Source organism: Narcine bancroftii, chromosome 7 (genome assembly GCF_036971445.1).
Source record: "Narcine bancroftii isolate sNarBan1 chromosome 7, sNarBan1.hap1, whole genome shotgun sequence".
NCBI lineage: Eukaryota > Metazoa > Chordata > Chondrichthyes > Torpediniformes > Narcinidae > Narcine > Narcine bancroftii.
The window spans coordinates 2,582,282-2,598,547 of record NC_091475.1 but is presented as its reverse complement, the minus strand read 5'-3'; the positions used below and the strand labels follow the sequence as shown (position 1 = coordinate 2,598,547).

General features: G+C 41.3%; 1 protein-coding gene across 4 annotated transcripts in view; it reads left to right on the top strand.

The window, feature by feature from the left end:
* Positions 1 to 16,266, top strand: part of gsk3ba (glycogen synthase kinase 3 beta, genome duplicate a) — a 154,172-nt gene that overhangs the window by 26,093 nt on the left and 111,813 nt on the right. For 2 of the 4 annotated variants that reach the window (XM_069888498.1, XM_069888496.1), the window contains exon 1: positions 13,402 to 13,528. The exons of the other annotated variants lie outside the window; for them this stretch is intronic. The gene's annotated coding sequence lies outside the window, so the exon portion shown is untranslated. Of the gene's footprint in view, positions 1 to 13,401; positions 13,529 to 16,266 lie in introns of those variants that run through there. 4 annotated transcript variants of the gene reach the window in all.

The window sequence follows — 16,266 nt, the reverse complement described above, 5'->3', positions numbered from 1 at the left end:
TTATTGAGAATAAAATGTATTTTTGGTAAAACTATATTACTTGACAATAAATAGTACTGTAATGGAATATATATCTGGGAGATCATTGGTAAAATTAGAGTAGGTTACATACCTACATTTTAAAACAGATCTTATTTGAAATACTGAAGAATTCATATTCAGTGAATTTACAGAAACTCTGGAGAATGCTGTGCACATTTCACAAGTAGGTGCTAATTGAAATGACATCATTAAAGCAACAAGGAGGATACCGTCTGGCTGTTAAAAAGCTCTTTGCAAGGGTTTTGACAGTGCACAGAAAGGTCACTCCTGGGTTTTGTTTACCTAAAGGCAACAGCTTGACCAAGAAGACTAGCTCCTATTGTTTGCTGGAGAAGGTCAGGGGTTTTTCAAATGAGAGAGTCACATGGGCTTTCTAGCAGTCTCAATTGGAGAGAGAGAGAGAGGTGAAACAAGCTCTCAGAGTGTGTGTGACACTGAAAGCAGTTGAATAGTGCAAGCCAGGAGAAACTTGTTGGAAACAGAAAGCTCCAGTGTGGCGGTTGGCTGGAAGTGCTATCTGTCTGATGTTTCTCTTGGAATAAGAGGAACAGAAAGGAACTCTGTGCAAATCTGAAAGAAAGAGAACCCTGATGGGGCAAGTTTCATCAGCAAGACATTGAGGTGACTAATGGTGGTACCTCAGTTGTGGAAATCCTGGAACAACAAATCTCTTTCTGCAAACTCTACGAGAACCTTCCTCAGCGGTAAACATTTACCTTTCGAGCACCAAAGCCTGGTGAACTTTATACATGTTAAATTCTGTGCACCAGAGAACTTGGAAGAATGAGAAGTGAGATTGAACTGTGAACCAAAGAACTTTTCTTCCATTTACACACACATCACATACACATGGACTTAGAATTAGAAGGGGGTTTAGTTAAGTTAATAGAGATAAGTTAAAGTTTGATTCTATTTTCATGTTTAAAGATAATTAAAAATAACTTTTGTTTAAGTAACCCTTTGACGTGAATATCTTGTTGCTGAATTTTGGGGTCCTTTGAGCTCGTAACAGTACCTTGTAGCGATGTGCTACAGACAGCTAGAATGACAGACACGCTCAGTTGGAGTTAAAGTTTTAAAACTGGCTTTTAATCAGCGTTTTTCGCACCGGCTTCTACGCACCTGGTTTCTGGTGCTTCCTCTTAAAGTAACATCACCCGCGTATTCAAAAGACCCTGCGCGTGCAGGCTTTGCTCTGCAATTAAGAGGAGGGGGAAGCCTGGCGTCATTTTGGGAGAGGATATTCTTGTCCATGTGAGGCTACCATTTTACGCTGGTTCAGTCGCATAGTTAGTGGGCTGCACAACTTGATCTGAAAAAGACACCTTTTTCACAGTATGAAATGTGGAACGAGTTGTTAGAGGAAGTTGTGGAGGTGGATAGAGTTGAGACATTTAGGCAAGTACCCAAGTCAAAAAGTTTAGAGGGATATGGTCCAAATGCAGGCAAATTGGATGAGTTTAGGCAGACACTGTAACTGGCATGGACAAGTTAGGTTATGTCTGTACTGTGAAACTATATCTTCCGTGTCCTTCTCCTTGGTGAATACTGATGCATCTCATCTACATCCTCTGACTTCAAGCATACATTCTCCAAACTCCATGGATTGATTCCTCTGGAATATCACTTAAATCAGTAAAGGGCATTAGCCTTTTGCGATTGTTATTAATATCTTGATGAAAGTAGTTTAACATCTAGACTTGCTGATGATGCAAAACTGGGAGGAAAAATGATCTTTGAGGAGAGTGCAGAAATTTCTAATGGTATCTTGGCAAGGGAATAGACACCAAGGTGGCAAATGGAGAACAAAATGAGAGATTTTGTATTAGTTTGCTTTGATAGGAAAAATAGACAATGTTTTCCAATGGTGAGAAATCCGATAATGTGGGTGAACAGAGGAATTTTGCTGGTTTTTGGGCACAGAAAATCATGTTGAAATTATAGAAAATTTTGTTGAGACCATAGTTCGATTAATGTGTGAAGACTGAAGATTGATTCCTTGCTGAAATAAATATTTGAAGTTTGTGTATTATAGATTCTGAGAAGGGATTTTGTATGATTGATGTGTGTTCTTGAGATACAAGATTCTGAGAATGTAAGACAAAATTGCTTCCTGTTCCAGAAGTCAGACTTAATGATGGAGGACAAGTCATTTAAGATTGCTGAATTTCTTTTTCACAATATTATTTTATATTTGGGATCTGCACCTCAGAGGATGTGGATACTTGGTTGTTGAGTTTATTCATTCTGATATAGTGTTTTGGGTTTGTAAAGCAACCAGTGGGTTTGCATATTGGGCTAGAGTTGCAGATTCTCTGTGATCTTACTGCATGACAGCACCCTCGAGAGGACATAGGCTATTGCATTTCTATTTCTTCTGGTTCCTTCAAGTCTGCAGAACTAATTTGGGCATTGTCTTTGAGGACTTGCTTATCACTGAACTAATCTAGCTATTGTTATTTATGAGCATTGAATGAAGTTCCCAGCTGGAGACCTTCCAAATGCCTTCAATACTTCAATATGGAGGAATATGAAATATATTTGGGGGAAGTGTGGGGTTGGGTGAAGATGAGTAGGTTTTCTTAAGCTCACAGAAGAGTCTTACAGTTGTATGTTACTGGTTCATGAGATTGGGTAAATACTATATGCCCACCAGCGTTGTCTCCGCTCCATCCTCAACATTCATTGGAGCGACTTCATCACCAACATCGAAGTACTCGAGATGGCAGAGGCCGACAGCATCGAATCCACGCTGCTGAAGATCAAACTGCGCTGGGTAGGTCACGTCTCCAGAATGGAGGACCATCACCTTCCCAAGATCGTGTTATACGGCAAACTCTCCACTGGCCACTGAGACAGAGGTGCACCAAAGAAGAGGTACAAGGACTGCCTAAAGAAATCTCTTGGTGCCTGCCACATTGACCACCGCCAGTGGGCTGATATCACCTCAAACAGTGCATCTTGACGCCTCACAGTTCGACGGGCAGCAACCTCTTTGAAGAAGACTGCAGAGCCCACCTCACTGACAAAAGACAAAGGAGGAAAAACCCAACCCCATCCCACCAATTTTCCCTTGCAACCGCTGCAACCGTGCCTGCCTGTCCCGCATCGGACTTGTCAGTCACCAACGAGCCTGCAGCAGACGTGGACATACCCCTCCATAAATCTTCGTCCGCGAAGCCAAGCCAAAGATGTGTACTATGAGACAGGCATGTGTAGAAATCAAGGTGCAGTCAAAGGTGTTAGCTGATGCACATAGTCCTGTTCGTATGAGTTTGAGACTGCTGCTCGACTAATCTGTTGGTCAGTGCTCACAATTTTAGTAGAAATTTCCAGATGTTCTTAAGGATGATCTTGCAAAATTTGTCTAGGTTGGATTTTGCTTTATGCTGGATGTATTAGATGCCAAGGTTAATACTGTTTGAATCTTCCAGTAAGTAAATTTGCTAGGATTTTATAATGATTGCTAATTTTCATGGTTGTCTAATGTATGAAATTTATTCTAAACAAAAACTAAATGTGACAATTTTCATTTCATCCCTAAAAATAATGTTTACAATGGAGCTGTTTTGGTTTATGGTGTTGTAGATTTTTATCGTTAAGCATTCAGTGAAATTGAAGCACCAGTTGCTGCCTATTCTTGGCAACAAAAAGGTTGCCAAAATAATCAGTGTAAATTATATTATCACTGCAGCAGTTAAACTTCAGGCATCGAAGTGTTAGATTATGAAAAGTAATTGTTAACTTGGGATATTCATACTTTCTGAATACTATACACAAAACTGTTGAATTAAAATGCCACAAAATCGTACAATCATAGAGAAATGTGGTTTAATAAAATGTATCTTATTTAGCAATCCTATTAATATTTTGAAATTTTCAATCAATTTGCCTCTCTGTTATCCTTTCATGTGAGAATCTTTCCTGACAAATGAAATAGTTTTACTTTATCTGCTGTAGTAATTAATCACCTGGAATGAAACATCTTGATTAGTTTATTTTGATGTATAAAAAGAGGTTGAGCTGGTTTATTATATGTTAATTGGAAGCTAAAAGAATTGAACTATCAAAACCCACAAGCTTTGGAGCAGATTGAGTGGATGCAAAGAGGATGTTTTCCAAAGCTTGAGTACACAGAAATTTGGTGCATAGTTCCAGAATAAGAATGTCACCCATTTAAGTCAGATGAGAACTTTTTTTCCTGAATATTGAAGAAGTGCAGTCATTGAATATATTCATGGCAGACTGGCACAAACGTGAACTTCAAGGGAGTTGAGGTATATGGAGAGATGGCAGGAAACTGAGGCCAAGAATGGTTTTACCATGATCTTGTTGAGTTGTAGGACAAATGCAAGGGTTGATGAGGCTCATCCTCACTTCTATCTCATGTTCTTGTGGATATGAGGTTAACATAGCAAATGGATAAGATAAAGTAGCTCTATTGGGCTAGTGGTAAATGATAAAGCAAGGTTTAAGTTCATGATTTTTATTCGTGGGCTGTGACCAGTGTCATAGTGTAACACAGCATGGAAACAGGCCCTTCAGCCTAGTGGGGACACAAACTTTCAATGAATTTAAAAACATCTGGAATGTGTGATTGAAGTAATATATTCAAGTTTGCCAGTTGTAAGGAATAGAAAGTATTGAATTCAAATATTTAATAAATTATGAATGGTGAATGAAATTGATAAATGAGCATCAGAGAAGGAAGTTGTTCGATATTAGGGCTCAAGGTTTGCAACAGAGGGCTTTCTGAATGATATAAATTATTGGAGATCAAATTATCTCAAGGCTCCAAGTACATTCTAAAACAAGGACATAGATTTAACGTGAATGGAAAAGATTTATAAGGGTCTAAGGGGGACTTGTTTTACACAGGGCGATGTGGATGTATGGAATGAGCTACCAGAGGAAGTGGTCGAGGCTAGTACAATGACAATGTTTTAAAAGGTATTTGGATAGTGCATATATGGGAACTTCCATCAGCTCCCCACCATGTCCACCAGCCCCCCACATCTCCATCAGGCACACAAAACTCAAAATGTTTGGCCTGGAAGTCAGCCTGAAGAAAACCGAGGTCCTCCATCAGCCAGCTCCCCACCATGACCACCAGCCCCCCCACATCTCCATCGGGCACACAAAACTCAAAATGTTTGGCCTGGAAGTCAGCATGAAGAAAACCGAGGTCCTCCATCAGCCAGCTCCCCACCATGACCACCAGCCCCCCACATCTCCATCGGGCACACAAAACTCAAAATGTTTGGCCTGGAAGTCAGCCTGAAGAAAACTGAGGTCCTCCATCAGCCAGCTCCCCACCATGTCCACCAGCCCCCCACATCTCCATCGGGCACACAAAACTCAAAATGTTTGGCCTGGAAGTCAGCCTGAAGAAAACCGAGGTCCTCCATCAGCCAGCTCCCCACCATGACCACCAGCCCCCCACATCTCCATTGGGCACACAAAACTCAAAATGTTTGGCCTGGAAGTCAGCCTGAAGAAAACTGAGGTCCTCCATCAGCCAGCTCCCCACCATGTCCACCAGCCCCCCACATCTCCATCGGGCACACAAAACTCAAAATGGTCAACCAGTTTACCTATCTCGGCTGCACCATTTCATCGGATGCAAGGATCGACAACGAGATAGACAACAGACTCGCCAAGGCAAATAGCGCCTTTGGAAGACTACACAAAAGAGTCTGGAAAAACAACCAACTGAAAAACCTCACAAAGATTAGCCTATACAGAGCCGTTGTCATACCCACACTCCTGTTCGGCTCCGAATCATGGGTCCTCTACCGGCATCACCTACGGCTCCTAGAACGCTTCCACCAGCGTTGTCTCCGCTCCATCCTCAACATTCATTGGAGCGACTTCATCCCTAACATCGAAGAACTCGAGATGGCAGAGGTCGACAGCATCGAATCCACGCTGCTGAAGATCCAACTGCGCTGGGTAGGTCGCGTCTCCAGAATGGAGGACCATCGCCTTCCCAAGATTGTGTTATATGGCGAGCTCTCCACTGGCCACCGTTTCAGAGGTGCACCAAAGAAGAGGTACAAGGACTGCCTAAAGAGATTTCTTGGTGCCTGCCACATTGACCACCGCCAGTGGGCTGATATCGCCTCAAACAGTGCATCTTGGCGCCTCACAGTTCGGCGGGCAGCAACCTCCTTTGAAGAAGACCGCAGAGCCCACCTCACTGACAAAAGACAAAGGAGGAAAAACCCAACCCCAACCCCAACCCACCAATTTTCCCTTGCAACCGCTGCAACCGTATCTGCCTGTCCCACATCGGACTTGTCAGCCACAAACTAGCCTGCAGCTGACGTGGACATTACCCCTCCATAAATCTTCATCCGCGAAGCCAAGCCAAAGAAAAGATATGGGAACAGCAAATGAAACTAGCTCAGGTTAGCCGCTGTCATGGACAAATTGGGCTGATGGGCCTGTTTCCATGCTGTAGGCATGCTGTAGGCAACTTAATAGGCATGGGAAATAATTTTTAAAACACTAATGAGTGTTGGCCTTAACATTTAATCTGGAATAGAAATTCTATCATAGAGATACAAAGGCTTCATTAGACCATATCTGAAGATTGTTAGAATGCAATTTTTTGCAGGTAAATATTGAATGTGCAGTGTTGTAAATTGATTTTAAGCACAATCTTCTAAAATTAATAAATGGAATAATTAATTAGAACAGTTTTCATAATGGAACTGTCTTCTAAACAAATTCAATGCTCCCTTATGATCTGCTCTGCAGCGGATCAGCTCCCTGTACTCTGAGAAAGATTTTGCTAAACATTTGTAGTTCTTGCCACATAGCATTGCTGTTGAAATGCTTTCTTTGCAAGCACTAAGTCACTGTCACAAGCAGATGCCAGTGATAAAATTGAAACATCCTCCACCAATAGGCCCTTTCATGCCAACCCTCTGTCTGGAGGCCAGCTATAAGCGCAGAAGGAAAAATATAAACTTACCTTTCATGGAGCAGCCCTAAAAGGCTGCTCTTGCATCACATTCCTATTGAGCAGTGCCGGTAGCACCCTATGGAGCTGATGGAGGGGGGCAACTGGTGTGGTGGTACTGCCCATCATACATACATGGCAAAGCAATGGCCATCTTCCCTACCCCTAATCCCCCATGTAGCTGGAACCGTTCTGTGTTTCTCAGAACAGTTCCAGCTGTATGGGGGATTAGGGGTAGGGAAGGCCACCATTGCTGCATTTTGAGCTGCTGATGAGCGGGCCCAAAGGCTGAAGCGGTTTGGTGAGGTGCCAGAGCAGCCGGTGGGGCTTTCACAGCCTGCACTGGCTGCCCCATGACAGCTTCTGCTGCCCACCCCTGGTCATGGAGGGAGAGGGGTGAGTGAGTGGGAGAAAGCGGGGAGATGGGTCGCTGGCTGACAGCGTCAACGCGACGTCATCAGCCTGTCCTTAGCTAGCCACTTCCAGTGTCATTGCATGCTGTTCCAATGATCCTTCCCCAAGAGGGATTACAGTCAGCACCTTTCTAGAGGTAAATCTCCCGACATAAGGGCGGAGAAACTTCGCCTTTACACTCTCCCCTTTTCACTGCATGAAAGGGCCTAATGACAACTAAACACTCTCCCTCTTGAGGGTAGATTTTTTTAAATTATTTTATTTTAAAGACTCCTGCAAATCCAAGCAAACAATATATTACAATTTCCTACAGCACAATATAATTCAGAGTCCAGTATTTTCCCCTCTCCCTTCCCTTATTCCCTCCCATCCCTTCTCCCATAACTTGTTCAGATACGCAATTACATAAGAAAAACATGCTATTGGACCCCAAGTATTAATTTTTTTTTTAAATGGTAAGGGATAAACAATGAAAATGAGAATTAAAACTAAAACACATGTCATCCGTGCCACGCCCTCCAATTCACTCTCCTTTATATACCTAATGGGATGGGTTGCCCCCCCCCCCTCATTATTCAGAGCTGAAGTTCAAAGGGGGGGGGTTGGACATAGCTCATATTTGCACACCTATGTGCTTTAGATACGGCTACCACATTTGAACAACTGTGCCATTCTTCTATATGTATTCTTATCCTGAGGAATGCATCCCTGCATGTCCACATTCCATGGTCCAATACTAAGCTGAGAGTTGGACTTCCATGCAGCGCTATACACTTCCTGGCTATCGGCAAGGCAACTTTCATAAGTTGAATTTGGTTTTCGGACAGTCGAAACTGTATTTCCCCAACATCTTCCAGAAGGTACAATTTCTGTGGAAAATCCACTTGTAATTTTTTTTCCCAGAATGTCCACCCCCACCCCCCCAAGAATGATCTTACCTTTGGACATAGCCAGGTGGAGTGGACAAGGTTCCAATCTCTACACCACATCTAAAGCATATTTTTGAAATTTCTGGTTTTGATTTATGTAATTTTTGCGATGTGAGGTCTAACTGATTCAGGAAATTATACTGCACCAGCATGTATCTGACATTGGGGGATGATTCTTCGGAGGAGTAGCAGTAGTTTGCAAAACATACTACAGTTTCCTTCACTTTCTTCAAATTGCTTTTTGTTGAATTAGCATAGGACACATGAAATGTGTGCTGATTTCATTGGTGCTATGACTGCAGAACAGATACATTCGCTGAACAGCAGGCTACTTGCATGGCCAGTTTAATCTGTCCAAGAATTAGACTGATTTTATTACATCCATTGACAAAATAACAACTTGGATCTGGTCACTCATGGGGGAATCCAAAGAATCTGGAGACAGATGGACTTAAGAATGCAACACACTTTCCTGGTGTTACCTGGATTCCAGGTAAATTCTGTTGGTTTCTGGTGTAACTGATGTTGAACAAAGTGAAATGCTTGTTATAGAAATCAATAGCTATTCATGGCCACACTTGAGATCTGCAGTGAGCATTATCACTTATTTAATGGCAAATTCCATGCTCCTGAGTATCTGGACAACCAACATGATAAATTAAGTGTATTGCTAATTTTTCCTGAAGCATGTTTATGGCAAGTTTATTGATATTTGCCTTTGAATCTGTTGGTTGAAGTATTAATCATCTATGCCGTTAAAGTTCTTTCACAAATTTGCAGGTGTCTTATTGTGACCTCAGAATGCAGCAATTGCCATTGAGATATACAAATAGGTTATTTACTCAATTGATTAAAAAGTACATTAAGGTATCCAGGAAGGTTGGATAGGTGTCTTTTGTTTGGGTGGAGGGAAGGAAGGTTTGATGATGGGGTATGGATGGAAAATGTGATTGACTTTTTGCTCATGAAAGTTGTTCATTTAAATGGTCGATTTCCACATTATAGCTATTTGTGTGCTTCCACATTTATCTCTTCTGATGCTGTGACTTTTGTGTTTTAATATTTTGATTATACCTCTTGTATCACATTATATCACATGGGCTGAGAGACAAAAGGATGTGTTATGATTATAATATTTTGGGGAATTTGGTAAGATTTAGAGTAGGTTACATACATACACACATTTTAAAACATCTTATTTGAAAGACTGAAGAAATATTGAAGATCTCTGGAGAATATTATGCATCTTTCACAAGTAGGTGTTAATTGAACTGACTAATGACCATTGTTTGGAACTGGAGCCAGGATAATAGTACCCTTTCTGCAAAGTGCTCACAGAAAGGTCACTCCTGGGTTTCGTTTATCTAACAACAACTTGAGCAGAAGGAAGAACCCCTGTTTGCTGGAGAAGGTGGGGGTTTTGCATCTTAAGTGATGCATTTCACTCAAAGATAGGTGATATCTTGAAGACTTTGCCAAGAATGTCATTTTTTTTAAAAATTGTTTTTGAAAGAATAAGGAATTGGAATAAAAAATGAATGGAGGTTGGATCCAGATGAATCATGATCATATTGAATGGAGTCCCTGGATAGCTTCCTGCTGCTATATTTGAAGAAACAATGATTATGCTGCACATCACTGTATGCAAAACGTTAAGAGTTAAAAGAGCTGAAGTAGTGGTTAATCTAAAGCATTGACAATTGCTTCCCCCACCCTGGCCCTACACAGATGCTGTTTGACCTGCTGAGTTGCTCCTTTAGCTTGTTTTTAAATCAGTCTGAATTGGCCTAGGCCCGTTCCATTCTGTAAGATCATAGTTCATCTGATCTTAAAGCATTCTGCTTCAAATTTTTTATCTATTCTGTACAGAAATGACACTGACTCCATTGCTCTCTGGTTAGAGAATTCTGAAGATTCATGATATAAAAGAATGTTCTTATTGTCTTGTGGGTGATGCCTTGTGCTGAATCTGTGCCCTCTGTTCAAGTTCATTGTCATCTGATTGTACATGTACAACCCAGTGAAATAGCGCATCTCTTGGCCATAGTGCGCACACAGTACAAACTCCCAACATACAAACGGTATGTATACATAGTGATCTAAAATAAATATATATAAAATAACTTACAGATTTCTTGGATTGTTCAACAGTCTTATTGCCTGAGGAAGGAAGCTATTCCCCAGCCTGGCAGTACTGTTTTTATGCTTGTATATCTTTCTTGAAGGTATTATCTCAAAGATACTGAAGGCTGGATGGTAAGGGTGCTTAATGATCTGAGCCTTTTTTAAGCATCACTCCCTGTAGATATGATCGATGAAGGGAGACCCCAGTGATCTTCTCAGCAGTTTTAATCACCCTTCATAATGACCTATTCTGATGCTTTACAGCTCTCATACCTCATTAGGATGCAGCCAGCAAGGACACTTTCTATCATGTTCCTGTAGAAGTTTGTTAGTAGCCAGTAACCTTACCCTCCTCAACCTCAGGAACTGTAGGCACTGCTGTGCCTTCGTGATTAATGAGGTGTCGTGAATCCGGGTAGGTTGTCCTTTAAATGGACTGAACGTTGTGCTCCCTACTCTCTACATCAGAGCCATCATATTGGTATGTAGTAGGAGTTGTCCTCATCCACAATCATCTCCTTTCTCTTGTCCATATTCAGACTCGGGTTGTGCACTGTATAAGCTTTTCAACCTCCTTTCTAAGTTCCAGATCTCCCTTGAGGGAACAGTTCTCTCAGATCTTTCTACATTGAACTTTTTGATAAGTGTTAAAGAGAAGGTACTGATGACAAAGCAGGACAATCACATGACACCAGTTTTTTTGTGTGCAAAATTGTATCCTGTCCCTTGGCATGCTCTGAGCCCAGGTACCACCCATCCTGAATGGGGGGGGGGGGGGGAAGCACCTCCTGTGTTCCTGCCATAATGTTAACAAGATGCTGCAAGAATTCATTTAATTGAACCAGGCATAAATCTTCAAAAGTGCCAAATAACAGATTTCATCAAGGCTTTGTCCAACTTCGTAGATGCATCAAATCTTAAGCCCTTGGTTTGCTTTACAAAGTAGAAATTCTCTCCATGGAGAAGATTAGATTGAAATGGGTGGGAAAATAGGACTATTAAATAATCAAAATATCAGCATAAAAATGATCAAAGGAATTTTCAAGTAATGTGAGTGAAACATTGTAAAACCTTCTAGCTTAATGCTGCATTCGTATCATGGTTCTTGATAAAGAAAAATTGATAATGGTATGACTTGAGATAGGATGTAAATGAAGATCTTGTCATAATTGCTAAGTTTCCGTCCTTCAAGGGAAAGTGCATAAGTGCAAAGATCGCATGGGTACCTTTTCACTTTTGCACATTTAATTAACTTGATTACAACCCAAGCCATTCAATCAATCTATTGGGATCCACAACAACTCTCAGTGAGCAATTTCATCAGTCCCATTCCTCCTCTATTTCCCTGCACTCCTAAATCATTTTCTCTGTTACAAGCCCATCAATTTCCCTTTAATTCTTTTGCAACCCTGGTCATACCAAATAAAAATATACCAAGTTTTGCATGTCCAATTTTTGGTTTAAGAATAGGAGTCTTGGTTTCGAACCAAAGTAATTGTAAATAGGTAATGCTTTGCTTTAAGATTGGTATTTGTTTGATTAAGTATTCCCAATATCTGGACAGAAAAACATTTATTTGTCTATTATTATTCATTATGATAAAACTGGCCAGAATAGAAAGTTGCCTGCTCATGCTTGAATTTCATGGAATTTACCAGCCTCCAAATGAACTTTAGATTGGGCTAAAGCCATGACTGAGTGGAACCAGATTAATCAGGAATATTTCTTAAACAAAAAAAGTGGTATTCTGAAGGGCTTGGGTTGAGTATTGAATGCCATAAAATTTGGTACAGATTTATATCCATTAATTTTAAAATCAAATAAATTTAACTTTGGGCATATGGCAATCAAGAAAAACCTAGGAATAAGATAGATTAATTTTGAAAGTTGAAAAAAAAATCTGGGGTATTAGAAAATTGATTCTTTAGAAAGAACGTGAGATCTAATTTTCAATGTTGCAGTTTGAAAACTATGATTAAAACGAAACCTGTTGTGATCAGTTGCAAGGAAGAATGTGGAGAGGGTACATAAAATAACCAAAGGTGTTTTAGTAGGAGATAAAAGCTAAATTGTTATTTAAACCTATTTGGAAAGTAAATAGTTCCTCAGACAACAGTTTCTACAGCATTCATTATGTAGACCTGAGTTGGATGTTTGAACCATAAAATATACTTAAAAAAAAGTAATACTCTTTGGATTATTTTGGTAATATTCCTTGGATTGTTGCAGTATTGTCTGATTCGTGTCAAGGAGTGTGCAGTTGAACGTGCATAGCTAAATGGTGTTGTCTATGTTGTGCCAAACCCAGGTTATTTTCAGCAAAATGCCAGTTTGATATCTGCCTCACTTAATATTGTGATGTTCAGATTCAACCAGAGGAACTCTGCTCACATTAGAAGCATATGAATCTGTTCATAACATGCATGCAATATTGATTAATATTTTTTAATGTGCTCTATTTCATTCTTTGAGGAGGTGAATTTCATGGAAGAGTCCAAACAATACTATTTTAAAAATCTTTCATTTCTTTGAATTTTTATTACCTGATTTACTTTGAGTTCCTCTACCATTTCTTTCTATTCAATCATACCAATGTTATTTTTCCATTCCTTGAATCTTTTGTGAAGGACGTGTCAAGTTGGTTGGCTTGTTCAGTCGGGTTTGCTTTTACTTCCTGTGAAGTTGTTTCTTCAGTAACTTAGTAGCCAAAAATGGTGTAAACTGGTGAGTAAGTCTATCAATGCCTTAAAATTCCCAGGTGCTTCACAAGTTGACCCATGGAGATTTGGTACATTGGTATTGTTGGTTGTAACCTTGATTCTTAGTATATCATGCTGTAGCTTTTATCCATTTTAAATGTCTCTTATAAATAAAAATTCTCACCGAGTTTCCTTTTTAGCTTCGTATCACATGTTGAGCAAAAGCCAGTTCATTACAAGTGAGCAGCAATATCTCCTTTATAGCTTGAAGATAAAAGTTAAAATCTTGTGCTATTGCGGTGTGATACTGAAATTTGGTCTCCACATTGGACAACAATAACTCAGTTTTCAAAGTAAGTGTTTTGTTGCCTATGGCTCATCAGACAAATGCTGAGAGTTGTGTTTGTTCATTTCATGACTAATTAATCATTATAACTTGAGACTGAATCGAAGTATTGTGGCTGAAATTAAAACTGAAAATGCAAGTTAAGTGTATTTGTGGAGCGAGGCAAATTATTCATATCTCAGATTTATCTTTCATCAGAACTGGAGAAAATGAAGTTTTTTAAAACCAGGACAGTGGGGAAGGAGGGAACAAATTTGAATGTATTTGGTTAATTACATTTGACAAAATGTAATCAAATTGTCAATTAATTTGACAAAAATGATAATTGTACAAGACAAAAACAGAATGATAGTGCAATAAGAAAACAAAATATACCTCTAATGGAGCTATAAATCGATCTTGAGGTATTCTGCCTTGCTTTATATGAAGGTAAAATTATTGCAAGCTTTTGGAGAACTTTGTGTTCAAAGTACTTGGATGAGATTCATGTCTAGAACTTCAAAGGCCTGAAGGGTTTGAGGCAAAACATTGTGTGCTACTGGGTAGGCTTCACACAAATGAAACCATTTTCCTTTCCCTGTTCCAAAGTTAAGTGGGTCGTAATACAAGGGAGCAAGAGGTCTGTTGTGGGAGGGGGAGTGATATAGTCAAGAATGGTTGGAACTGATGAGTAGAGGGGTTATGGTGAGTGTCTTTTGCCAAGGAATGGTTTCATTTATGGAGATGGTGAGCTGGGAAAATGAGGGACACGGGGAGGTATAACTAGTAGTAGTAAGGAAAGAAAAGAACTGGTTTTGGGATGGCAGTAGTTGTGTATGGTGCTAATTGTCTTGTTAATGTCATTTGATTAGTCACTGGACTATGGACGTAGAGGAGGGTTGTGACTTTGGAAAGTGAAAGCACAATGAAAGGATTGTCGTGGGCCGAGCAACCATGTGGTTAGACAGGCTGAATCATAGCCCCAGTCGTCCAACACAAGATGATGCGGGCTTCAGTTCCCTTCCAACAGTTGGTGATACGTGTTGCCCGGGGTGTAGTGCTGCTTCTGTGTTACATGCCGCTGGATGGGGAATGATGCCGCAACTCACTGACATCACTTCCTAAGGCAAAGTAGAGCATTTGAACCCCTTTATTGCCCTTGTTCTTTCTTTGGCTTGGCTTCGTGGACGAAGATTTATGGAGGGGGTAAAAAGTCCACGTCAGCTGCAGGCTCGTTTGTGGCTGACAAGTCCGATGCGGGACAGGCAGACACGATTGCAGCGGTTGCAGGGGAAAATTGGTTGGTTGGGGTTGGGTGTTGGGTTTTTCCTCCTTTGCCTTTTGTCAGTGAGGTAGGCTCTTGTACTGCCCTTGTACTGAAAGGCTTACAACATCATTTCAAAGCAAACCACAATGGTGGGCCAGTCCCAGTTAATACACCAGAGATGACAGCCAATTGCCTGATAGGGTGCATGCCAGTTTCCAATAGAACAATCCCATTAGTCCCACTTCCCTCTCTTCTTCCCTGTAGTTGTGCAACTTGTTTTCTCTTGCGTATCCATCATCTCCACTTTAATTATTTTGTCACTCATGTTCAATAAGAGATCATTTACAGTTGCCAGTCAACCTACTATGTGGGAGGAAGTCTACATGATCATGGTGAACATGTCAAAATTCAATTTGTCATGTAATAAAAAGTGTCGTATTACACAAAATTGCCTTTTGTCTGCTATAAGGCAGACAGATTAACCATTGGCAGAAAATGCCAGAAGAGCCTACAGTCAGAGAAAGAAAAGCAAAAGAGAGTCCCCCACAGTTACCGAGTACCTGTGGATTCACCTTCAGCGCTTCTGCAGCTGCACAGTCCAGTCCAAACCATCGACGACCTGAGCTCCAGATCCAAACCTCCAATATGATTAGGAACCCTTCAGCACCCTTGACACCCTCTCGCGCCTCAGTTCCAATACCTGGTACTTCTTTCGAGCTAGTCTCTAGACATCTGCAACCTGGTGTGAGCCCTTGAGTGCAGTCTCTGGCAGCCCATGGCCTGTGTGGGTCCTTCAATTGCAGAACCCCTCACTGGTCTGCTCCCGTGATCACTGTCCAGCGTGTCGTCTCATCTGCTTCTCCTTCTTAGACAGGGGTGGTCTTCCTGTTTTCTGGTGCCCTGTGCCAATCCAGTTTGCAATCCCTTGTGACTGCTGCCAATCATGGGTGACACCATCTTGGACACAGACCCTACCGTTGGCACTTTTAACAGGCTGTTCAAAGCCTGAACAGAGCTAATGGTAGTCGGACTGGATGGATAGACCCTGCGGGAGCGCTGTGTCTTTGCTCCCCTTCTCCATGAGTCTGGACCAGCAGCAGCACTAGTAGTGCTGCCATTTCTCACACCCCCCTCCCACCACACACACACACTTAACAGCCAAAGTCAGCATAAAACCTGCTTTGGTGCAGCAGTTAATACTGTTTGAAGTCACATATAGACCAGACTAGGTTAGGGTAGCAGACTTTCTCCCTGATGGATTTTTGCAACAATCTAGTAGAGGTACACAATCCTTTATCCGGAACCTTGGGGGACGGTGTGTTCGGAATTTCAGAATTTTCCAGATTTCAGAAAGCCAGATTCAAGCCCACCTGAATTGTGCTGCCATATCCACCCCCACCCCCTTCCAGTCGCGCCGCCGGTCTCTTAACCCCCCCCCCCCCACCCGCCCGCCCGACTCTCGCCACTGGTCTCTCTGCCCGCCCAACTCACGCCGCCGG